This window comes from Procambarus clarkii, chromosome 35 (genome assembly GCF_040958095.1).
Source record: "Procambarus clarkii isolate CNS0578487 chromosome 35, FALCON_Pclarkii_2.0, whole genome shotgun sequence".
NCBI lineage: Eukaryota > Metazoa > Arthropoda > Malacostraca > Decapoda > Cambaridae > Procambarus > Procambarus clarkii.
In genome coordinates, this window is record NC_091184.1 from 37762473 (window position 1) to 37789760 (window position 27288).

Here is a 27288-nt window from a genome sequence, read left to right on the forward strand (position 1 = left end):
GATGAGCCACAGGGATGAGCCACAGGGATGAGCCACAGGGGTGAGCCACAGGGATGAGCCACAGGGATTAGCCACAGGGATGAGCCACAGGGATGTGAAGGCACACCACTTCAGTGTAAGACCAGGATATAAGTCGACCGAACTAGAGACGAACAAGTAAAAGCTACCGCCATCCACATCTTCAAGACGGATACGATAAGAAACAAAAAAAGGTCGATATCTATTGCGTTACACGTCCGACAGTTGCAAAACAAGGCCCAGGAGCTATAGCTCGACATGACAAACACTATTAAATAAGAAAAAAAAGAATGAGTATTTATGAGAGTTACCCCCTCATAAAATCTGGCATATCCGTTTTCTTCTACGCCACCTGACCATCCGGAATTGTTACCAAGGTCGGTGATTATTGGTCCAGTTTATGGAGATATTTAACCTCCCAGCCGAAGGTTAAGGCATCAGAGCAGCGTGATCTTAACGTACTCTCATCCGCCATCTTCACCACTCTGACGGCCCACGTCCAGCCACATATGTAACCCCTCACAGTTACAGCACAGCCTTCCATTACAGGGGAGGTTATCTTAAGGTTATCTTGAGATGATTTCGGGGCTTTTTAGTGTCCCCGCGGCCAGGCCTCCACCCCCAGGAAGCAGCCCGTGACAGCTGACTAACACCCAGGTACCTATTTTACTGCTAGGTAACAGGGGCATAGGGTGAAGGAAACTCTGCCCATTGTTTCTCGCCGGCGCCTGGGATCGAACCCAGGACCACAGGATCACAAGTCCAGCGTGCTGTCCGCTCGGCCGACCGGAAGAAATACAGATTAATGAATTCTTACTTTTACCCTTTTTTTCTCCATATTTAATGATTCGTGTTGCTTATTCATTCGACTTCTATCACCTCTCTCTTCCAAGTTCTTCCAATTTTTTATTCATTTCAACTATATTACAATCGGAAGGGAGCCGGTCGGCCGAGCGGACAGCACGCTGGACTTGTGATCCTGTGGTCCTGGGTTCGATCCCAGGCGCCGGCGAGAAACAATGGGCAGAGTTTCCTTCACCCTATGCCCCTGTTACCTAGCAGTAAAATAGGTACCTGGGTGTTAGTCAGCTGTCACGGGCTGCTTCCTGGGGGTGGAGGCCTGGTCAAGGACCGGGCCGCGGGGACACTAAAAAGCCCCGAAATCATCTCAAGATAACCTCAAGATATATCTTCATATGTCCTGTTTCTTACGTTTTCTGTTCTCTGAGCGGTTACACCACCAGGCAGTAGTCGCTTCCATAACAATAGTCTCGTTCATAGCAGGTCTCCACCATAGCAATGGTCCCCAGCACATCAATAGTCTCGTGTGTAGCAGGTCTCCACCATAGCAATGGTCCCCAGAACATCAATAGTCTCGTGTGTAGCAGGTCTCCACCATAGCAATGGTCCCCAGAACATCAATAGTCTCGTGTGTAGCAGGTCTCCACCATAGCAATGGTCCCCAGAACATCAATAGTCTCGTGTATAGAGTAGTCTCTTGACAGCCGCAGTTCGCCTCGGGACTAAGCAAGCTGTGACCAGTGTGCCTAATCGCTTCTGACCTCCAACATGAGAACCCCAGATTCACTATGTGTCCTTGGAGCCATCGTTTGTGTATTATGTATGTGCAGAGGTCTTCATCCGCTCACCCGAAGGTTATCATACCTGTATGGACTTTTATGTATGTTGTATATGGACTTTTATGTATGTTGTGTATGGACTTTTATGTATGTTGTATATGGACTTTTATGTATGTTGTGTATGGACTTTTATGTATGTTGTGTATGGACTTTTATGTATGTTGTGTGTGGACTTTTATGTATGTTGTGTATGGACTTTTATGTATGTTGTGTATGGACTTTTATATGTTGTATATGGACTTTTATGTATGTTGTGTATGGACTTTTATGTATGTTGTGTATGGACTTTTATGTATGTTGTGTATGGACTTTTATGTATGTTGTGTGTGGACTTTTATGTATGTTGTGTATGGACTTTTATATGTTGTATATGGACTTTTATGTATGTTGTGTATGGACTTTTATGTATGTTGTGTATGGACTTTTATGTATGTTGTGTATGGACTTTTATGTATGTTGTGTGTGGACTTTTATGTATGTTGTGTATGGACTTTTATGTATGTTGTGTGTGGACTTTTATGTATGTTGTGTATGGACTTTTATGTATGTTGTATATGGACTTTTATATGTTGTATATGGACTTTTATGTATGTTGTATATGGACTTTTATGTATGTTGTGTATGGACTTTTATGTATGTTGTGTATGGACTTTTATGTATGTTGTGTATGGACTTTTATGTATGTTGTGTATGGACTTTTATGTATGTTGTGTATGGACTTTTATGTATGTTGTGTATGGACTTTTATGTATGTTGTGTGTGGACTTTTATGTATGTTGTGTATGGACTTTTATGTATGTTGTATATGGACTTTTATATGTTGTATATGGACTTTTATGTATGTTGTATATGGACTTTTATGTATGTTGTGTATGGACTTTTATGTATGTTGTGTATGGACTTTTATGTATGTTGTGTATGGACTTTTATGTATGTTGTGTATGGACTTTTATGTATGTTGTGTATGGACTTTTATGTATGTTGTGTGTGGACTTTTATGTATGTTGTGTGTGGACTTTTATGTATGTTGTGTATGGACTTTTATGTATGTTGTATATGGACTTTTATATGTTGTATATGGACTTTTATGTATGTTGTGTATGGACTTTTATGTATGTTGTATATGGACTTTTATGTATGTTGTGTGTGGACTTTTATGTATGTTGTGTATGGACTTTTATGTATGTTGTATATGGACTTTTATATGTTGTATATGGACTTTTATGTATGTTGTGTATGGACTTTTATGTATGTTGTGTATGGACTTTTATGTATGTTGTATATGGACTTTTATGTATGTTGTGTGTGGACTTTTATGTATGTTGTGTATGGACTTTTATGTATGTTGTATATGGACTTTTATATGTTGTATATGGACTTTTATGTATGTTGTATATGGACTTTTATGTATGTTGTGTATGGACTTTTATGTATGTTGTGTATGGACTTTTATGTATGTTGTGTATGGACTTTTATGTATGTTGTGTATGGACTTTTATGTATGTTGTGTATGGACTTTTATGTATGTTGTGTATGGACTTTTATGTATGTTGTGTGTGGACTTTTATGTATGTTGTGTATGGACTTTTATGTATGTTGTATATGGACTTTTATATGTTGTATATGGACTTTTATGTATGTTGTGTATGGACTTTTATGTATGTTGTATATGGACTTTTATGTATGTTGTGTGTGGACTTTTATGTATGTTGTGTATGGACTTTTATGTATGTTGTATATGGACTTTTATATGTTGTATATGGACTTTTATGTATGTTGTGTATGGACTTTTATGTATGTTGTGTATGGACTTTTATGTATGTTGTATATGGACTTTTATGTATGTTGTGTATGGACTTTTATGTATGTTGTATATGGACTTTTATGTATGTTGTATATGGACTTTTATGTATGTTGTGTATGGACTTTTATGTATGTTGTGTATGGACTTTTATGTATGTTGTATATGGACTTTTATGTATGTTGTATATGGACTTGGGTATTTTTCACTATTAATTTAGCAAGAGGTCTAAGAAAAAATACACGAACGAACCCAAACTTTTTCCTAACACTTACATAACATATATATATATATATATATATATATATATATATATATATATATATATATATATATATATATATATATATATATATATATATAAACAAAATTTGGCCTAGAATTGTGTTTAGTAGGCCTATGCATTCCAATTTAGTCCTAGTTTAGGCTTATAGCAAGGCTGTTTCAGCCTTTTGTCATGCCCTTGGGAATTCCATTAGCACAGAACGTGAACTTTGTGTATAACAGTCTCTATTTTGTCCATTCATCTGTAAGAAGCACTATACTTCTGTGGGGGTCGGCTGTCACTATACAAACGTATAGTGATGTATAGTGATGTATAGGGCGTGGTGTACTGGGGATGATGACCCATATATACATACAGTTGAGAATCATCTTGATCCTGCTAAAATAGGATATTACAAAGACTTTTTTCATAGTGCAGCACGGTACAAAGTGGAGTGGTACCCCTGGGGATGGTGTGGGTACTGGTACATGTGGAGTGGGTACCCCTGGGGATGGTGTGGGTACTGGTACATGTGGAGTGGGTACCCCTGGGGATGGTGTGGGTACTGGTACATGTGGAGTGGGTACCCCTGGGGATGGTGTGGGTACTGGTACATGTGGAGTGGGTACCCCTGGGGATGGTGTGGGTACTGGTACATGTGGAGTGGGTACCCCTGGGGATGGTGTGGGTACTGGTACATGTGGAGTGGGTACCCCTGGGGATGGTGTGGGTACTGGTACATGTGGAGTGGGTACCCCTGGGGATGGTGTGGGTACTGGTACATGTGGAGTGGGTACCCCTGGGGATGGTGTGGGTACTGGTACATGTGGAGTGGGTACCCCTGGGGATGGTGTGGGTACTGGTACATGTGGAGTGGGTACCCCTGGGGATGGTGTGGGTACTGGTACATGTGGGGTGGGTACCCCTGGGGATGGTGTGGGTACTGGTACATGTGGAGTGGGTACCCCTGGGGATGGTGTGGGTACTGGTACATGTGGAGTGGGTACCCCTGGGGATGGTGTGGGTACTGGTACATGTGGGGTGGGTACCCCTGGGGATGGTGTGGGCAGACTGCCTCACAGGTGGTACAGGAGGGACAGGCTGCCTCTCAGGTGGTACAGGCGGCGATACAGGTGGGCAGGCTGCCTCACAGGTGGCACAGCCGGCGATACAGGTGGGGAGGCTGCCTCACAGGTGGCACAGGCGGCGATACAGGTGGGCAGGCTCCCTCACAGGTGGCACAGCCGGCGATACAGGTGGGCAGGCTCCCTCACAGGTGGTACAGCCGGCGATACAGGTGGGCAGGCTCCCTCACAGGTGGTACAGCCGGCGATACAGGTGGGCAGGCTCCCTCACAGGTGGTACAGGCGGCGATACAGGTGGGCAGGCTCCCTCACAGGTGGTACAGGCGGCGATACAGGTGGGCAGGCTCCCTCACAGGTGGTACAGCCGGCGATACAGGTGGGCAGGCTCCCTCACAGGTGGTACAGCCGGCGATACAGGTGGGCAGGCTCCCTCACAGGTGGTACAGGCGGCGATACAGGTGGGCAGGCTCCCTCACAGGTGGTACAGCCGGCGATACAGGTGGGCAGGCTGCCTCACAGGTGGTACAGGCGGCGATACAGGTGGGCAGGCTCCCTCACAGGTGGTACAGGCGGCGATACAGGTGGGCAGGCTCCCTCACAGGTGGCACAGCCGGCGATACAGGTAGGGAGGCTGCCTCACAGGTGGTACAGCCGGCGATACAGGTGGGCAGGCTCCCTCACAGGTGGTACAGCCGGCGATACAGGTGGGCAGGCTCCCTCACAGGTGGCACAGCCGGCGATACAGGTGGGCAGGCTCCCTCACAGGTGGTACAGCCGGCGATACAGGTGGGCAGGCTCCCTCACAGGTGGCACAGCCGGCGATACAGGTAGGGAGGCTGCCTCACAGGTGGCACAGCCGGCGATACAGGTGGGCAGGCTCCCTCACAGGTGGTACAGGTGGTGGGAAAGCGAGGCCGCTAGTCTTGAGAGACGGGGCGGGCCGGGAGTGTGTCAGTAAGCGCGCGACGCTGGCAGCGGCCACAAGCACGGTGTGTAAGCGAGCTCCGTCAGGCGAGGCGTGTGTTCCTGCGTCTCTGTGCGTGGCGTGGGGGGAGGCGCGCGGTGTAAGGGGGACACCACACACCTCTCCTGTAAGTGTGTGTTCCACGGGCTGAGGCGTGTGTGTGTATCCAAACTTCCCAACATTCAAGAAAACTGATGTGTCAGACCTTGTACGGAAGGTCGCCTGTCGCGATGTTTGGAAATAAGCGGAAATAAATGTGTAAATGTGCTCTTGTGTGGTGTGTGTGAGGCGTTGTTTGGCCTCTCACGGTTGAGGAAATCGACCATTCGCTCTCTACAACGACCACTTGCTCTCTAAGACGACCGCCCCGCACGCTAAGACGACTACTGGTGCACTGTTGATTCTCGCTTGAACCCCACATGTCGTGGAGCAGGTCTTTCTCTCCCACGACCACTCATGGGGAGTCAGGTCCTCCCACGACCACACATTGGGAGCCAGGTCCTCCCACGACCACAACAGTCACTACCACAACAGCCACTACCACAACAGCCACTACCACAACAGCCACTACCACAACAGCCACTACCACAACAGTCACTACCACAACAGCCACTACCACAACAGCCACTACCACAACAGCCACTACCACAACAGTCACTACCACAACAGCCACTACCACAACAGCCACTACCACAACAGCCACTACCACAACAGTCACTACCACAACAGCCACTACCACAACAGCCACTACCACAACAGCCACTACCACAACAGTCACTACCACAACAGCCACTACCACAACAGCCACTACCACAACAGCCACTACCACAACAACCACTACCACAACAGCCACTACCACAACAGCAACTACCACAACAGCCACTACCACAACATCAACAACCACAACAGCCACTACCACAACAGCCACTACCACAACAGCCACTACCACAACATCAACAACCACAACAGCCACTACCACAACAGCCACTACCACAACAGCCACTACCACAACAGCCACTACCACAACAGCCACTACCACAACATCAACAACCACAACAGCCACTACCACAACAGCCACTACCACAACAGCCACTACCACAACATCAACAACCACAACAGCCACTACCACAACAGCCACTACCACAACAGCCACTACCACAACATCAACAACCACAACAGCCACTACCACAACAGCCACTACCACAACATCAACAACCACAACAGCCACCTACAGGGCGGCCCCACAAGGATGTTGCTGGCCCCTTGTTTCAACCAACACCTGGTCTTCTGCCCCTGATTGTGTGGTAACGTTGGAGTGAACTGTGTGATAATATCAGGGCTCTCTCTCTCTCTCTCTCTCTCTCTCTCTCTCTCTCTCTCTCTCTCTCTCTCTCTCTCTCCACGGTGTATGCAACAACACGCTGTAAACATCAATCATGCCATAAATGTGAAAATCAACCCAGAGTGTGGGGCTGCATCACTCTTCCTTACAAGGTCTTGTTGACTGGCTGGCTCTCTTGCTGAGTGGCTGACTGGTTCTCTTGCTGAGTGGCTGACTGGTTCTCTTGCTGAGTGGCTGACTGGCTCTCTTGCTGAGTGGTTGGCTGGCTCTCTTGCTGAGTGGCTGACTGGTTCTCTTGCTGAGTGGCTGACTGGCTCTCTTGCTGAGTGGTTGGCTGGCTCTCTTGCTGAGTGGCTGGCTGGCTCTCTTGCTGAGTGGTTGACTGGCTCTCTCGCTGAGTGGCTGGCTGGCTCTCTTGCTGAGTGGTTGGCTGGCTCTCTCGCTGAGTGGCTGGCTGGCTCTCTTGCTGAGTGGTTGACTGGCTCTCTCGCTGAGTGGCTGGCTGGCTCTCTTGCTGAGTGGTTGACTGGCTCTCTCGCTGAGTGGCTGGCTGGCTCTCTTGCTGAGTGGTTGGCTGGCTCTCTCGCTGACTGACTGGCTCTCTCACTGACTGGCTCTCTCACTGACTGGCTCTCTCACTGACTGGCTTTCTTGCTGAGTGGCTGACTGGCTCTCTCATTGAGTGGCTGAGTAGCTCTCTCACTGACTGGCTCTCTCACTGACTGGCTGACTGGCTCTCTCACTGACTGGCTCTCTCACTGACTGGCTGACTGGCTCTCTCACTGACTGGCTTTCTTGCTGAGTGGCTGACTGGCTCTCTCCTTGAGTGGCTGACTAGCTCTCTCACTGACTGGCTGACTGGCTCTCTCACTGACTGGCTCTCTCACTGACTGGCTGACTGGCTAACAGTATTGTGAATGGTAAATAATATACAAGATAACAATTCAGGAAACCGCAGAAGGCCTATTGGCCTATACCAGTCAGCCTATACGGAAGGAATATACTCATATTAAGATGCACCTTTTTGCTCAAATATAAATTACTGAATATTCTTAGGAGATTTCTACATAGGCCTAGTAAATGGGGGCGTGTGTGAGACGAGTCCGGTCACATAGACATGTATAGAGACAGTTACCGCGAGGGAATAATACATATTTTGTACATACATATCGTGAACACATCGACCCTTTGCTCAAATGATGGGCTACAATAGTCGAGTGAATCCCACCAATCATAATTCACTCAGACGCGGCCCATCAGAGTGCGGGTGACGTCACTCACAAAGATCCTGCCTCAGATGATGTTAAATCGATGTTTAATATTGTATTTATTTTGTGCTCTTCATTAAATCATAACAATTGAACAGAAAGATAACTGAACACGCAAACATTTTTTGGAACAGAGAAATGGATATTTAAACATATAAGCAAAAATTAAGAACATTTCTTCATTGATTGTCGTCAAGGTGGAGTTGTGTACTGAGCAAAGTGGTGAGATTATGTGTTGAACAGTACGTGCAGTGCCACCAGGGACGACACAGTGCCACCAGGGGCGACACAGTGCCACCAGGGGCGACACAGTGCCACCAGGGACGACACAGTGCCATCAGGGACCACACAGTGCCACCAGGGACCACACAGTGCCACCAGGGACGACACAGTGCCACCCGCGACGACACAGTGCCAACATACTGAGGAACATTTACTCTGGCACTTGACAACAAGAACGTGGAAGATACAATTGTGAAGAAAATTGGAAGAGCATTAACAATGTCATTAAGAGTAAACTGATCTCTAATAGGTATTGTAGAGTATCCAGCGGGAGCGCGGGTTTACCTCTCCAGTCGTCGCATCAATGCTGAAAATGAGGCTTCATGTAAGTACTGATCTGATGTTCCCTCTTGTTTGGTAGTGGAGTTGAAGCCTATCAACCTTGGGAGAGTTATTACGACCCCAGACACACACAACACCTTATACTGACCAGTAGTAGAATAAGGTCACCTTATACTGACTGTCCAGCAAATACACTCTAATCCTGGACAAAAGACTAAGGTAAACTAAGGTAGGCTAAGGTAGACCAAACTCTCACAAGTCAAGCCTGGCCTCGGGCCGGGCTTGGGGAGTAGGACAACTCCCAGAACCCCATCAACCAGGTATCAACCAGGTACCCCTATGTACTCTCGAGGGCTGGAATCAATTTCAAAAAATAAGGATCACAAATCCTCCAGTAATATACGCTATAATGACCGGCCTTGCGTGCTATATGCCCAAGCTTACACCAATATATATATATACAATGATCGTCATTATGCTCTATAACTCTATCTCATGGCATGAAAAGCGTTCCTGTGGGTTTTTAAAAACCCATCCAACACATTCACCCATCTCTCAGAGAGTTGTATAGAGCTCTTAAGTGTTGCTTTGTATATGTAAGGGATGTGCACTCTTTACTAAGGATATTGTGAGTGTTTTAAGGTACTGCCTTAATACACCTCCAAAATCCTGTTGTCAAGGGTTGCACAGGATTGTGAAATGTTGTGAAGTATAGTGCTGCAACGTGTTGTGCATTATGGCAACTTGTTGTGTATTATGGCAACTTGGTGTGTATTATGGCAACTTGTTGTGTATTATGGCAACATGGTGTGTATTATGGCAACTTGTTGTGTATTATGGCAACTTGTTGTGTATTATGGCAACATGGTGTGTATTATGGCAACTTGTTGTGTATTATGGCAACTTGTTGTGTATTATGGCAACTTGTTGTGTATTATGGCAACATGGTGTGTATTATGGCAACTTGTTGTGTATTATGGCAACTTGTTGTGTATTATGGCAACTTGTTGTGTATTATGGCAACATGGTGTGTATTATGGCAACTTGTTGTGTATTATGGCAACTTGTTGTGTATTATGGCAACTTGTTGTGTATTATGGCAACATGGTGTGTATTATGGCAACTTGTTGTGTATTATGGCAACTTGTTGTGTATTATGGCAACATGGTGTGTATTATGGCAACTTGTTGTGTATTATGGCAACTTGTTGTGTATTATGGCAACTTGTTGTGTATTATGGCAACTTGTTGTGTATTATGGCAACTTGTGTATTATGGCAACATGGTGTGTATTATGGCAACTTGTTGTGTATTATGGCAACTTGTTGTGTATTATGGCAACTTGTTGTGTATTATGGCAACATGGTGTGTATTATGGCAACATGGTGTGTATTATGGCAACTTGTTGTGTATTATGGCAACTTGTTGTGTATTATGGCAACTTGTTGTGTATTATGGCAACTTGTTGTGTATTATGGCAACGTGGTGTGTATTATGGCAACTTGTTGTGTATTATGGCAACTTGTTGTGTATTATGGCAACGTGGTGTGTATTATGGCAACTTGTGTATTATGGCAAATGGCAACGTGGTGTGTATTATGACAACTTGTGTATTATGGCAACGTGGTGTGTATTATGGCAACGTTGTGTGTATTATGGCAACGTGGTGTGTATTATGGCAACTTGTGTATTATGGCAACGTGTTGTGTATTATGGCAACGTGTTGTGTATTATGGCAACTTGTTGTGTATTATGGCAACGTTGTGTGTATTATGGCAACGTGGTGTGTATTATGGCAACGTGTTGTGTATTATGGCAACGTGGTGTGTATTATGGCAACTTGTGTATTATGGCAACGTGTTGTGTATTATGGCAACGTGTTGTGTATTATGGCAAACTTGTTGTGTATTATGGCAACTTGTTGTGACGAATGAGTTATGAGTGAATATGACGTGTTGTGAGGTGCTCTGAGACGTTATGAGTGTATGGGAAGTATAACCCGACCTGTAGAGGCCATAAACCCACCACTAGAGGCCATAAACCCACCTGTAGAGGCCATAAACCCACCAGTAGAGGCTATAAACCCACCTGTAGAGGTCATAAACCCACCTGTAGAGACCATAAACCCACCTGTAGAGGCTATAAACCCACCTGTAGAGGCTATAAACCCACCTGTAGAGGTCATAAACCCACCTGTAGACCATAAACCCACCTGTAGACCATAAACCCACCTGTAGAGGCTATAACCCACCTGTAGAGGCTATAAACCCACCTGTAGAGGCCATAAACCCACCTGTAGAGGCCATAAACCCACCTGTAGAGGCCATAAACCCACCTGTAGAGGCCATAAACCCACCTGTAGAGGTCATAAACCCACCTGTAGAGGTTATAAACCCACCAGTAGAGACCATAAACCCACCTGTAGAGGTTATAAACCCACCAGTAGAGACCATAAACCCACCTGTAGAGGTCATAAACCCACCTGTAGAGGCTATAACCCACCTGTAGAGGCTATAAACCCACCTGTAGAGGCCATAAACCCACCTGTAGAGGCCATAAACCCACCTGTAGAGGTCATAAACCCACCTGTAGAGGCCATAAACCCACCTGTAGAGGCCATAAACCCACCTGTAGAGGTCATAAACCCACCTGTAGAGGCTATAAACCGACGTGCAGGAGCTATTAAAACACTAAGGGTATGGATGAGCGAGAACGGTGTGCGGGTTGTGGACTCCTCGTCAGCACCTCCGAGTTCATGTCCTCGAGATTCCTGCAGGAGGCCGCGAGGTCACGTGACCCCGCCTCTCCACGTCCCCCCCTTGTCTGCCACACAATACCTCACACACCTCACAATACCTCACACACCTCCTTCAACCACACACCACACAATACCTCACACACCTCCTTCAACCTCACACACCTCCTTCAACCACACACCACACAATACCTCACACACCTCCCTCAACCACACACACCTCCTCTACCACACACACACCTCCCTAAATCACACAATACCACACACACCTCCCTCAACCACACACCACACAACACCTTACACACCTCCCTAAACCACACACACCTCCCTAAACCACACACACCTCCCTGAACCACACACACCTCCCTAAACCACACACACCTCCCTGAACCACACACACCTCCCTAAACCACACACACCTCCCTAAATCACACAACACCACACACACCTCCCTAAATCACACAACACCACACACACCTCCCTAAACCACACACCACACAATACCACACCTTAGGCGGGTGTGGTAGCTGAGCAGACAGCACGCAGGACTCGTAATTCTGTGGCCCGGGTTCGATTCCCGGACCAATCAGAAACAATTAGACAAAGTTTCTTTCACTCTGAATGCCCCTGTTACCTAGTAGTAAATAGGTACCTGGGAGTTAGACAGCTGTCACGGAGCTGCTTCCTGGGGATATCTGTGTGTGGAGAGATAAAAAAATAGTAGTTAGTAACAGTTGATTGACAGTTGAGAGGCGGGTCGTAAGAGCAAAGCTCAACCCTCGCAAGCACAACTAGGTGAATACAACTAGGTGAATACACCTCCTAAACCCCCCCCCCTCTCTCACGACCACACACACCACACAATACCAGGACTTGTGTGGTACAGTGGTAGGACCTCTGTGGTACAGTGGCAGGACCTGTGTGGTACAGGTTCTTATCGCCTGCCTCTAGAATATAGCATTAAAATACAAATACTGGGAAAGCGGGAGTGAAGAGCTAGAGCCCGACGCGGCTAACACGGACAGGAAGCCACGGAGCAACATTTACAAGAACGTGAAGGTCCTTCCACCTCCCTCCCAGACTGTCGTTCTTAACTCTAAAACTAAATTAGGTGAACAATTGTGTGAGGCTTCAGAGAGAAGTTCCTGGTTAAACTTGTATTAATACTTGTAATACATAATACTAATACATACTTATGTATTATGTATTAATACAAATACATAATTCTTGTATTATACTTCTCTACCGAAGTTACAAGAGAAGAGCGAGAACGGAAAGGAGAAGCAGATGGTCAGGAAATAAAACGAGGAGAAGGGGGAGGAAAAAATCAATAATAAGATCTAGGAAGAGGAAGTAATTAAGACGAAGCAGCGTGAGGGAGGCGTCCCCCGGCGGAGCCTCGGGCGGGCGGTGCCCGCGCCGCTCCTGACCGCTCTTCTGTAAATATCTCATTCATTAGTGTTCTCCTCACGTTACTGTGCCTGGAGCTGGTCCAGAGTACCTCCTTCCTTCTCCCTCCATCCCTCCCTCCCTCCCTCCCTCTCTCCCTCCCTCTCCTCTCTCTCTCTCTCTCTCTCTCTCTCTCTCTCTCTCTCTCTCTCTCTCTCTCTCTCTCTCTCTCTCTCTCTCTCTCTAGGATGTGTTGGGGAATGTTGATGTATTGGCCATCACAACACACCACTTAGACCTGGATAATTTTAGAAAGAGTAGGATCTATTACACAATTTGTTTATAAATAGAAAGAGGTGACACATGGTTTGCTTGGTACATTACAGTGTAGGAAGATGATGTTCATTCTTCCTATTGGGAGGTGTTGTATATGCTGCTATGGCGGTGTGTCCACTCACAGGATGAGTGGCGCTCCCCAATAAACTCGCCCCTCGGAGCAAAATTCAATTCATTTAGCAGAGTGTGAGGAGCAAACAGAGTCCTGCATCAGACAAGGAGGAAGACCTGGCAGCTGTCAACTGTAACTCTACTGTCAAGAGACTAACATGAGCGCCTCATGGCACACTGACCAACCATAGCATCCTAGACATGGTCGAGTGTTGAGGAACACGTCGTTATCGTGTTCACCAGCCTGGGGAACATGATAACCACCTACAAGATTCTAACTGACCACGTAGACAGATAAGACAAGCAGAAAGTGAGGTACACAATAACGAGGAGACTTAGTAGAAAGGAATAAACACAAAAATTTCAGAGAAAGAAGAATTTCCTCATCACAAAGTGTACAAATGGGATGGTTGAAGAAAACTCAATATGTAAATATAAGAAAAATGAGAGAATATCAAGTGCGTTAAACGGCTCACGACTCAAAAGGGGAAGTTTAGGCGTCGACGTTCAACGCTGCAAAAGAATCAAAGTAAAACACACACATTGCTGTGTGTGTTTTACTAGTCTGTATAGTAGAGACTTGATACTAGAGAATGTATAGAGAGATAAATAAAGTATCAAGAAGACTGTAAACATTGAAAGAACATAAAATTAAGAGCGGGAGCTCGAGACAAACATGGCTAATGGAATTCAATACAGAGAAGTGTCATGCAATGGAGCAGGGGATGAGTGATAACAGACGTCGTATACAGACTGAAAGACAGACACTAAACACACCTGAGAGAGAAGCACGAGGCAGTAACACCAGCCAGCGTCCGTACTACAGACCTCCGTCTTAAGACACTATATCAAGCACCAAGGCTTGATATAGTGTCTCCCGTCACCTCCAACTTGCCATTCACTATACGGACGGTAAAACAATAATAGAGTATTCTCACCACTAGTGAGTCTACGTTGGCATACACAGCGGAGGTGTGGTGGCCTCGTCTCGACAAACATCTACAAGTCAACGAGAGAGCAGAGCCATGCTAATGGATGCCAGAACTGAAGGACATGAGCTACATACGACAGAACTTGCCCCACAGGAAGACGGGCGGAAAGGTTGACTATTTACAAGCGAGATAACATGAAGGATCACGGAAGATTGCATCACTCGGGCTATACGTGCAAGCAAACGCAAACAAAAACACTTTAATAAGTAAACAAAAGATGTAAGAGAGATGTGAAAAGGTAAATCTTCTGAAGTCAAATGGCGAAGGACTGCGCCACACTGCACAATGTGATGGTGTGTGCAAGAGACAGACAAAACCTCCAAAGATGTGATAAATTAGTAATGGAACATGCACATCTACGAGCTCCAGCTCTGTCTGTTTTATCAGCCATTAAGACATCAATCATTCATGGCGATGACAAATACACATGTCCAGTCACCTCACTAAGTCAATAAACACGTACACGTGTCCAGTCAGCTGACCATGTAAACAAACACGTACACGTGACCAGTCAGCTGACCATGTCAACAAACACGTACACGTGTCCAGTCAGCTGACCATGTCAACAAACACGTACACGTTACCAGTCAGCAGCAGACCATGTCAACAAACACGTACATGTAACCAGTCAGCTGACCATGTCAACAAACACGTACACGCGACCAGTCAGCTGACCATGTCAACAAACGCGTTCACGTGTCCAGTCAGCTGACCATGTCAACAAACACGTACACGCGACCAGTCAGCTGACCATGTCAACAAACGCGTTCACGTGTCCAGTCAGCTGACCATGTCAACAAACGCGTTCACGTGTCCAGTCAGCTGACCATGTCAACAAACACGTACACGTGACCAGTCAGCTGACCGTGTCAACAAACATCCCTGGCCATGAGAGTGACGTGTTCGCGTGAGGTATGTGAGGAGAAGGAATGAAAGGAGGAAACGAGCGGAGTGGGAGAATGGTAGGAATGAGAAGAGAGAAGGGGGAGGGAACCAAAGGAAGGAAGATAAGGAAAGGAATGATTTATGTGAAAGGCAACAGAGTTCTCAGATATGGGAAATCTTGAGGTTATCTTGAGATGATTTCCGGCCTTAGCGTCCCCGAGGCCCGGTCCTCGACCAGGGCCTGCTTTTTGTTACACACACCCGCAGGAAGCAGCCCGTAGCAGCTGTCTAACTCCCAGGTACCTATTTACTGCTAGATAACAGGGGCATCAGAGTGAAAGAAACTCTGCCCATTTGTTTCCGCCTCCACCGGGGATCGAACCCGGAACCTCAGGACTACGAATCCGAAGCGCTGTTCTCTCAGCTGTCAGGTCCCTAGGGAAGAAGAGGTTTAGATCTAAGAGAAGCATGAGGGGGGGGGTGAGTGAAGTATGAGGGGAGAGTGTGAGAGAAATGCTGCCAAAGATTAAAAAAGTTAATTATGTATGTTTGATTAAACTAAGCTTTAAGATATAATAATAACACGCAGAAATAATAATAATAATAAGAATAATTAATATCACAATACCTGCCTAACCTTCAACACTGAAGTGTTAATGTCAGGTAATGTTGTGGAAGAACCCAGAGACTACCAAGACCAGAATACTTTAAACAATTATTCTCTCTCTCTCTCTCTCTCTGGCTACTTCACCACTTGGGGATGGACGGTAGAGTGACGGTCTCACGTCATGCAGGTCAGCATTCAATCCCCGACCGTTTAAGTGGTTGGACATCATTCCTTCCCCCCTCGCCCCATCCCAAATCCTTACCCCAGACCCGTCCCGCAGTGTTATACAGTCGTGATGGCTTGGCTCTTCCTCCCGCCAGACCCCTTGCTTGCCCCCCGCAGGCAAGACACACACACGGGCCAGGTCCGGTGCACCAAGTAAGGGCAGAGTGATCAGCATATTGCAAATCAGTGGCCAAGTTGAGGTGGGGGTTACTGCTGGGTAGAGGTCAGGGGATTGGCAGTGTGCCGATGCGTTTAAAGGGCCCGCTGGTCAGGCAGGACAAGCTGCAGGCAGCTGTTTGTTGACAGCCTGTAGTCCACACCTGCCTGTAGTCCACACCTGCCTGTAGTCAACACCTGCCTGTATAGTCAGCACCTGCCTGTAGTCAACACCTGCCTGTAGTCATATATATATAATGTTTTCGTCTGTCAATCGTGGCTCTTCTGTCCAAGTCTATTCCAAGTCTGTGTCAAAAGCTTTTCTTGTGCAAATAATCATTGACATACACGTCTGTCTCATGTTGTCTTTCTGTCTATTAGTTGCGTGTTCATGCTTCTGTTTGTTTTATTTGTGTGACTGTCAAGTGCCACTCATCCGTATGACAGGTGCTGCTTGTGCATCTGTCAGTGGTTGTTGGTGCATCTCTCAGTTGGATTGTCAGTCACTGTTCATGGGACTGTCAGTGACTCTTCATGGGACTGTCAGTCACTGTTCATAGGACTGTACGACAAGAACTATACCAGGGTGTGCCAGTTTTGCTTGTGTGTGTGTGTACAAGTGTGTGGTTGTTCGCTTGTTCGACATTGTTAGTGTTTCTGGCAGTTGGTGAGGGGAGTTACCAGCTGCTAGTGTGTGACAGAGGCTGACAGAGGTTAACGGAGGCTGACAGGTTAACGGAGGCTGACAGAGGCTGACGGAGAGAGTGGCCGGCTGACAGGATGACGCAGGCGGAGGCGGGGAGGTGGTGCAGGGGTTTCCCAAGGTCAGACTTACAGCACTGTAACATTACTTGCCTGCCCCCTCTCTCTCTCTCTCTCTCTCTCTCTCTCTCTGTCTCTCTCTCTCTCTCTCTCTCTCTCTCTCTCTCTAGCTCTCTAGCTCTCTAGCTCTCTCTTTCTCTCTCTCTCTGTCTGTCTGTCTGTCTCTCTCTCTCTCTCTCTCTCTCTCTCTCTCTCTCTCTCTCTCTCTCTCTCTCTCTCTCTCTCTCTCTCTCTCTCTCTCTCTCTCTCTCTCTCTCTTTTCCCGCCTGACTCTCGCTTTCTCTCCTCCCCCCACACCTTTTATCTCTCTCTCATCTCCTCTCTCTATATATATCTCTCTGTCTCTGTGTCTCCTTCCTGAGGGTGAAGGAGGCTGCCTGCTCTTGCCACACAGGAAACAATTATATCTCGCCCCAGAGTTCAGTACCTCAGGTGCTGTAAGACACAAACACTCCAGCTTATTCCCACGGAAACACTACTCCCTCGACCCCACTAACCCACACTACTCCCCACCTCACCCTAGACGATCATCCTACATCAACATTACCCATAATAATACCGTATCATCAACAATTTTAATGTTAATAATATTACAATTTACAATATCTCTATTCATACCCACGGCTCCAAAAATCTAATTTATTAACGATCAAATTGGTTCATAGGGAGATTAGACATAGCCGAAGGACTACATATCAAGCACTCACCCAACTCTGGTAATATCCTTACACATGTAAATATGTCAATACTTTTTGGACAGAATATTGTATAATTTTTTTTATTTTTTTTTTTTACGAATCTCTGTAACAGTAACTTAAATAAGTTAGAATGACAAGCGTTATCCTACGACCTGTGGTGATACGACCAGTGACCACCACGACCTGTGGTGATACGACCAGTGATCCCACGACCAGTGGTGATACGACCAGTGACCCCACGACCTGTGGTGATACGACCTGTGGTGATACGACCAGTGATCCCCACGACCTGTGGTGATACGACCAGTGATCCCACGACCTGTGGTGATACGACCAGTGACCCTACGACCTGTGGTGATACGACCTGTGGTGATACGACCAGTGATCCCACGACCTGTGGTGATACGACCAGTGACCCTACGACCTGTGGTGATACGACCTGTGGTGATACGACCAGTGATCCCCACGACCTGTGGTGATACTCTTGATAAAGTGATAAAAGTCACTCTTAAAGCTGCGACCATTACACCTTCGTTATCATTCTCGCGTCTTGATCTCTGTTATCGACCAAACGATAACAGCCTCTTCCGCTATCCTCTCAGGCCACGCCCCCACGATCTCACCATCCGCCCAGGGTCGCCCCACTATCTCACTATCACAGGAGTCACCATCAGCTCCGGTATCACACCAGCCTTCATCTCCCACAAAACACGCAGCAAAAACCGGAACTTCGGAACTTGTTGTGTAAACATTGTCTACTGCGGTTGACAGTCCGCGTGTGTCCGGGGAACCGGTTCTGCGTCCAGTACATGTTGTGAACGGGTTCACTGCGTCACGTGAGTGGACTTAAGCACCTGGATCCGAATTCACGAAACAGTTACGCAAGTATTTACGAACCTGTACATCCTTCCTCAGTCTTTGACGGCTTTGGTTACATTTATTAAACAGTTTACTTGCATGAAAACTTGCCAATCAACTGTTGTTATCGTTATAAACAGCCTCCTGGTGCTTCGGAGCTCATTAACTGTTTAATAATTGTAAACAAAGCCGCCAGAAAATGAGAAAAGATGGACAGGGGCCAGATTCACGAAAGCACTTACGAATCTGTCCATCTTTTCTCAATCTTTGGCGGCTTTGTTTACAATTATTAAACAGTTAATGAGCTCTGAAGCATCAGGAAGCTGTTTATAACAATAACAACAGTTGAATGGGAAGTTTTCATCCCTGTAAACTGTTTAATAAATGTAACCAAAGCCGTCAAAGATTGAGGAAAGATGTACACGTTCGTAAGTGCTTGCGTAAGTGCTTTCGTGAATCTGACCCCAGGTTCGTAAGTGCTTGCGTAACTGCTTCGTGAATATGGCCCCTGTTGGGTTGTTTAGCACCTTGAGAGATGTTGGGGTTATAGAGCGAAGTGGGACACGTGAGATAACTTGAGCCGTGAGTGAGAAATCTGTGCGTGGTGGCGGTGAGGAAGAGGCCTTGCTATAGGCCGGGCGCCCCTTGTGGTCCTCACCTTCCTCATCCTGTCTCCGGCAGCTGTTGTGCTGCTGCTGCTGCTGCTGCTGCCTCTGTCACACCACACTCGGTCTCCTGTCTCTCCAGCAGGTGCTTTACTGTCCGCTGCGCCCTCCACTTCACCAGAGCGGCGGCGCTCAAGTGCTGTCTGCTGCCGTCTGCGCTCGTCTGGTGTGCCAGCGACCGCCGCGCACCGCAGACGGCAGGGAAGATCCGGCTCCGATAATTAGGGATAATTTACGAGCTGTGTGCTTCTGGTTTAATTTTATTAGTTTACAAGATCCTCTTTACCGCAGCGGCTCGTTTGAGTCGCCGCCCCTGGGGTAGGGGCCGGCGCCCCCAGGAGAAGCCGTAGGATGGGGTGAAGGCCCCTGGGGGATAGGGAGAGGAGGGGACGGGGGTTAGGGAAGGGGGCGTGACTATCTTGTCACGGAACTGCTTCTACACTTACGCTCTCGTACCTAATTACTTAATTTCTTGTAAAACATCCCGTCCGGTCCTACCCCCTCCCGCCTCCTCCTCTCACTCCCTCTCTCCCCCACCCGTCCCCCTCTCACTCCCTCTCTCCCTCCACCCGTCCCCCTCTCACTCCCTCTCCCTCTCCACTCGTAATCCCCCCAGTCCAGCGTGCTGACTGGACAGCACGCTGTACACGTAATCCTATAGTCCGGGGTTCTATTCTAGGCGCGGGCAAGAAACAATGAGCTGAGTTTCTTTCACCCTGATGCCCCTGTTACCCAGCAGTAAATAGTTACCAGGGAGTTAATTGTTACGAGGTGCTTCCTGGTGGTGAGTGAAAAAAAACACACAATTATTAATAGTTAAAAAATAGTTTGAAGTTAGTAACAGATGATTGATTGAGAGTTGAGAGGCGGGCCGAAAGAGCAGAGCTCAACCCCCGCAAGAACAACTAGGTGAATACAACTAGGTGAGTACAGAGGTGTAGGCCTGACTCACGAGGCTGGACCACGTGTTGGTCGTTGTGTCACATGGTGTATCAGGTGGCCCACTCTGCTACCACTGTGTTTACTTCAGCTGCTGTTACTGCTGCTGCTGCTGCTGCTGCTGCTGGTGCTGCTGCTGCTGGTGCTACTGCTGGTGCTGCTGGTGCTGCTACTGCTGGTGCTGCTACTGCTGGTGCTGCTACTGCTGCTACTACTGCTGCTACTACTGCTGCTGCTGCTGCTGGTGCTGCTGCTGCTGCTACTGCTGGTGCTGCTACTGCTGCTACTACTGCTGCTACTACTGCTACTACTGCTGCTACTACTGCTGCTACTACTGCTGCTGCTGCTGCTGCTGCTGTTGCTACTGCTGCTGCTGCTGCTGCTGTTGCTACTGCTGCTGCTGCTGGTGCTGCTGCTGCTGCTACTGCTGGTGCTGCTACTGCTGCTACTACTGCTGCTACTACTGCTACTACTGCTGCTACTACTGCTGCTACTACTGCTGCTGCTGCTGCTGTTGCTACTGCTGCTGCTGTTGCTGCTGCTGCTGCTGCTGGTGCTACTGCTGCTGCTACTGCTGCTGCTACTGCTACTACTGCTGCTACTACTGCTGCTGCTGCTGCTACTGCTACTGATGCTGCTACTGCTGCTGCTGCTAATGCTGCTGATGCTGCTGCTGCTGCTGCTGCTACTGCTGCTACTACTGCTGCTACTGCTACTGCTACTGCTGCTGCTGCTGCTACTGCTGCTGCTGCTACTACTGCTACTGCTGCTACTGCTGCTACTGCTGCTACTGCTGCTGCTACTGCTGCTGCTACTGCTACTGCTGCTGCTGCTGCTGCTGCTGCTACTGCTACTGCTGCTGCTGCTGCTGCTACTGTTACTGCTGCTACTGTTGCTGCTGCTGCTACTGTTACTGCTGCTACTGCTACTGTTACTGCTGCTACTGCTGCTGCTACTGTTACTGCTGCTACTGCTGCTGCTGCTACTGTTGCTGCTACTGTTACTGCTGCTACTGCTACTGTTACTGCTGCTGCTGCTGCTGCTGCTACTGCTGCTGCTGCTACTGCTGCTGCTGCTACTGTTGCTGCTACTGTTACTGCTGCTACTGCTACTGTTACTGCTGCTGCTGCTGCTGCTGCTGCTACTGCTGCTGCTGCTACTGCTGCTGCTGCTACTGTTGCTGCTACTGTTACTGCTGCTACTGCTACTGTTACTGCTGCTGCTGTTACTGCTGCTGCTACTGCTGCTGCTACTGTTTCCGCTATTGTTTTACTTTTTGCCATTTGTTAAATGAACGCGGGAAACATTGTTTTGTATACTGTAATCTTGCGTGACATAGATAGATTATCTCTTTCTCCATCTCCTTGAAGTTATCTTGAGGTTATCTTGAGATGATTTCGGGGCTTACCGCTCCCGCGGCCCGGTCCTCGACCAAGCCTCTTTTTTGTTACATCCGTAGGAACTACAACTTAAGTGTTGCCAGGTGTGGTGGCACTATACCCGCCAGGTGTGGTGGCACTATACCCGCCAGGTGTGGTGGCACTATACCCGCCAGGTGTGGTGGGGTCCCCTCTTTACAATGACCAAGGTGGGTGGCACAGCGCAGCACTCCGCGTCTGTCTGCGGTTTTCTGACCGTTTGTCTGCTTCTGCTGTGTCGTTTTCTGTGCCTGTCTGTGTTTTATGTTTTTTCTGTGTGGTTTCTTGCTTCTCCCTTTGCTGAAGTGCACCCTGTCCCTCTACCTGCGTTCTCTCTGTTTATCTGTTCGTCTGTTAGTGTCTGTTTCTGTCTATATGTCTGTGTCTCTTTTTCATTCTGTCTCTATAACTGTCTCTGCTTGCCTGGCTGCTCCCCCTCCCCTCCTTTACTTCATAGTACAATGAATAAAGTATTTCTGCAAATTTTCCAGATATCAGTGCATAATGTTTTTAATTACTATAATACAAAAAAATCAAATTTGTCAAAGTCTTTACGAAAAGGGAATCTTGTGCTGCTGCCAAAATGGTCTTGGGGGTGCGGGGGGGGGAGGCAGGGTCACAGTGGCACTATGTTCCCTCCTGAATTCTGGCAGTCTAAATCCGACCATGATGGGCACATACCCGACTGGAATCAATTTTGCAAAGCTGGGTGAGGCTAGATCCATTAACCGTTTGGCCTCCAGCCTCAGCCTGACAGACATTCTAATTGATAGATATCGATATATAGGTACATCAATTAGAATGTGTGTGTGTGTGTGTGTGTGTTTGTGTGTGTGTGTGTGTGTGTGTGTGTGTGTGTGTGTGTGTGTGTGTGTGTGTGTGTCCAAGGCTGGGGCCGAGGCACTGGAGGCTAGACGGACTACTACCGTCGTCGCGTCCCCTCTCCTAACCTTCCCGCCATAGCCCAAGGTCTTGCGGCCGGTCACTGTTCTCCAACACCAGCCACAGATAGACACAGATGAGAGGGAGTGTGCAAGAGAGAGAGAGAGAGAGAGAGAGAGAGAGAGAGAGAGAGAGAGAAGATAGATATACAGACGAAGGCACTGCCATGTACTCCATATTATATATATATATATATATATATATATATATATATATATATATATATATATATATATATATATATATATATATATATATTATCTCTCTCAGAAGAACAGACGAAAAAGTTGAAAACTGTATGGAAATAAAACCAGAATTTCAAACAACTTAGGAGCCTATACCCTTCTTATAGGAGATCAATGGGGCTCAACCCTACCATCCTATAACAGTCCTCTACCACCCATGTGTCATCCTGAAAAGTAGAATGAGAGGAGCCCGAAGCGTCTGGTCTTCAACCTTGGACAGACAAAATCAAGACTTTCAACTTTATACATATTGATACTAAAATGGGTACCCGGCACTGGCCGGGTCTCTATCAGTCTCTCTTATCAGTCTCTCTGTCTGTCTGTCTCTCTCTCTCTCTCTCTCTCTCTCTCTCTCTCTCTCTCTCTCTCTCTCTCTCTCTCTCTCTCTCTCTCTCTCTCTGTCTCTCTCTCTCCTTCTCTCCCCAGACATTTCATCACCACCAGTAGGCCCTGATGGCTCCTGTGTCGTCATGGTTGACGAGAAATTCCAAACGCTTTCGCTAGAGATCAGAAACTGGACGCCGCTTACCTGACCACCCGACACATCTGACCTTATCTTCCGCACACCTGTCACACGGCCACTTTCCTTTCACCTCTTTTTATGCACACCTGACGCGGTGCTTATTTTCCTGATGCAGGTTTGTTACACACCTGGTACACTGCCAGGAGAGAGATCCTGTTGACGGTGATCCTGTTAAGCGGGGTTGAAAAAAGTGAGCTTGCGTCGGACGATGACCAGCCGTGGTCTGGTCTGTCACACACGGGACGATGACCAGCCGTGGTGTGGTCTGCCCCACACGGGACGATGACCAGCCGTGGTCTGGTCTGTCACACACGGGACGATGATCAGCCGTGGTCTGGTCTGCCACACAGACCCTCAACAACCACACAAGACCCTCGACCACCACACAAGACCCTCGACCACCACACAAGACCCTCGACCACCACACAAGACCCTCAACAACTACACAAGATTCTCGACCACCACACAAGACCCTCGACCACCACACAAGACCCTCGACCACCACACAAGACCCTCGACCACCACACAAGACCCTCGACCACCACACAAGACCCTCGACCACCACACAAGACCCTCGACCACCACACAAGACCCTCAACAACCACACAAGATTCTCGACCACCACACAAGACCCTCGACCACCACACAAGACCCTCGACCACCACACAAGACCCTCGACCACCACACAAGACCCTCGACCACCACACAAGACCCTCAACAACCACACAAGATTCTCGACCACCACACAAGACCCTCGACCACCACACAAGACCCTCGACCACCACACAAGACCCTCGACCACCACACAAGACCCTCGACCACCACACAAGACCCTCAACAACCACACAAGACCCTCGACCACCACACAAGACCCTCGACCACCACACAAGACCCTCGACCACCACACAAGACCCTCGACCACCACACAAGACCCTCGACCACCACACAAAAACAGCAGCAGCCACACAAGACAGTAACATAAAAACCTTGTACAAGATATGAAGCGAGTTTTTATCAGCACAATCACCACCAAAGAACGAATGAGAGAGCGGAGGTGTAAAAACGAAAAGGGCGCAAAGATCCCAAAGAAATAAGATCAAAGGAACAAGGTGTTACTAATTTCAGTACAACTGAAAGGGTTTGGATTTGGCTTAGTTTGTTATGATACCTGGCGCCAGATTCACGAAAGCACTTACGCAAACACTTACGAACCTGTACATCTTTTCTCAATCTTTGGCGGCTATGTTTCCAATTATTAAACAGTTAATGAGCTCGGAAGTACCAGGAGGCTGTTTATAACAATAACAACAGTTGATTGGCAAGTTTTCATGCTTGTAAACTGTTTAATAAATGTAACCAAAGGCGTCAAAAATTGAGGAAAGATGTACACGTTCGTAAGTACTTGCGTAAGTGCTTTCGTGAATCTGGCCCCTGGTTACCTGGTTCATGGGGTTCTGGGAGTTCTTCTAGTCCCTAAGCCCGGCCCGAGGCCAAGCTTGACTTGTAAGAGTTTGGTCCACTAGGCTGTTGCTTGGAGCGGCCCGCAGGCCCACATGTTGCTTTAAGTAGCTTATAGTTCCCGCCCTAAACAATGGAGTGTTAGACACCAAGCCCCACTCCTGGAAATAAAGGAGATTGCGATGTTTCCGTTCGTCCTAGACCGTCTTCAAGCCGTGTGAAGAAAGAGTGGTAGAGAAGGTCCATAGATAAAGTAAGAATGTGAGGGGGGAACTAAGCAAGAAGATTGAAGTGTACCGTAAGAGTTAATATTCATTAGGGAAACCGCACAAGACCTGATGGCGAAGAGAAAGAGGTGAAATAAGTTAAAGAGAAATAGTAGCAGAAGTGAAAGAAAAGAGCAGATCAGTTGGATCAATGTGAGGACTTGTAGCAGCGGCCTGGTGAGCGCCAGACACCGGCCCACAGCGGCCTGGTGAGCGCCAGACACCGGCCCACAGCGGCCTGGTGAGCGCCAGACACCGGCCCACAGCGGCCTGGTGAGCGCCAGACACCGGCCCACAGCGGCCTGGTGAGCGCCAGACACCGGCCCACAGCGGCCTGGTGAGCGCCAGACACCGGCCCACAGCGGCCTGGTGAGCGCCAGACACCGGCCCACAGCGGCCTGGTGAGCGCCAGACACCGGCCCACAGCGGCCTGGTGAGCGCCAGACACCGGCCCACAGCGGCCTGGTGAGCGCCAGACACCGGCCCACAGCGGCCTGGTGAGCGCCAGACACCGGCCCACAGCGGCCTGGTGAGCGCCAGACACCGGCCCACAGCGGCCTGGTGAGCGCCAGACACCGGCCCACAGCGGCCTGGTGAGCGCCAGACACCGGCCCACAGCGGCCTGGTGAGCGCCAGACACCGGCCCACAGCGGCCTGGTGAGCGCCAGACACCGGCCCACAGCGGCCTGGTGAGCGCCAGACACCGGCCCATAGCCCCACAACACTCAAACTGAATGCAGGCGATGAGTCACAATAACGTGGCTGAAGTATGTTGACTAGACCACACACTAGAAGTTGAAGGGACGACGACGTTTCGGTCCGTCCTGGACCATTCTCAAGTCGTCCTGGACTTGAGAATGGTCCAGGACGGACCGAAACGTCGTCGTCCCTTCAACTTCTAGTGTGTGGTCTGGTCAACTCAAACTGAATTTCTCATTGACATTTCACTCCATTGTGATTTATTTGTGTGGAAAGAGAGCGTAGAGGGGCTGAGGCGAAGTTAGATCACGTTTGTTACGAAGGTTGGCACATTTATCTATGACCTGAGAGAGGCAAGAGTCAACAGCAACACTGCCACGACTAATGTTTATGTTGGGCATGTTGTGTATGATGGCATGTGTATGAGAGCATGTTGCGCATGTTGTGTATGAGAGCATGTTGGGCATGTTGTGTATGATGGCATGTGTATGAGAGCATGTTGGGCATGTTGTGTATGATGGCATGTGTATGAGAGCATGTTGGGTAGGCAAATAGGTAGGGTATGCATGTTCTACGGCAAATATGTAGAATTTGCCGTGAATTCTGGCTAGTAGAGTAACTCTTGACTAATGAGTAGACTCGCGGAGAGTAACAGTGAGTAGAGAGAAGGAGAGTAGACAGGAGTAGAGTAACAATAAGTAGATGGGAGTAGAGTAACAATGAGTTGACAGGAGAATAACGATGAATAGACAGGAGTAGAGTAACAATGAGTAGACAGGAGTAGAGTAATAATGAGTAGACAGGAGTAGAGTAACAATGAGTTGACAGGAGAGAAACGATGAATAGACAGGAGTAGAGTAACAATGAGTAGACAGGAGTAGAGTAACAATGAGTTGACAGGAGAGAAACGATGAATAGACAGGAGTAGAGTAACAATGAGTAGACAGGAGTAGAGTAATAATGAGTAGACAGGAGTAGAGTAACAATGAGTTGACAGGAGAGAAACGATGAATAGACAGGAGTAGAGTAACAATGAGTTGACAGGAGTAGAGTAACAATGAGTTGACAGGAGTAGAGTAACAATGAGTAGACAGGAGTAGAATAACAATGAGTAGACAGGAGGAGAGTAACAATGAGTTGACAGGAGTAGAGTAACAATGAGTAGACAGGAGTAGAGTAACAATTAGTAGACAGGAGTAGAGTAACAACGAGTAGACAGGAGTAGAGTAACTGAGTTGACAGGAGAGTAACATTGAGTAGACAGGAGTAGAGTAACAATTAGTAGACAGGAGTAGAGTAACAACGAGTAGACAGGAGTAGAGTAACTGAGTTGACAGGAGAGTAACATTGAGT

At 47.8% G+C, this 27288-nt stretch overlaps 2 protein-coding genes across 2 annotated transcripts in view; one reads left to right on the plus strand and one right to left on the minus strand.

The window, feature by feature from the left end:
* The window catches only part of LOC123768412 (PR domain zinc finger protein 15-like), a 509712-nt gene that overhangs the window by 410116 nt on the left and 72308 nt on the right, over positions 1 to 27288 (minus strand). Inside the window, exon 2 of the mRNA XM_069336362.1 lies at positions 12354 to 12396. The gene's annotated coding sequence lies outside the window, so the exon portion shown is untranslated. The remainder of the gene's footprint in view (positions 1 to 12353; positions 12397 to 27288) is intronic.
* LOC123768407 (protein spaetzle 3) overlaps positions 1 to 27288 on the plus strand; it is a 109235-nt gene that overhangs the window by 55962 nt on the left and 25985 nt on the right. The window lies entirely within an intron of this gene.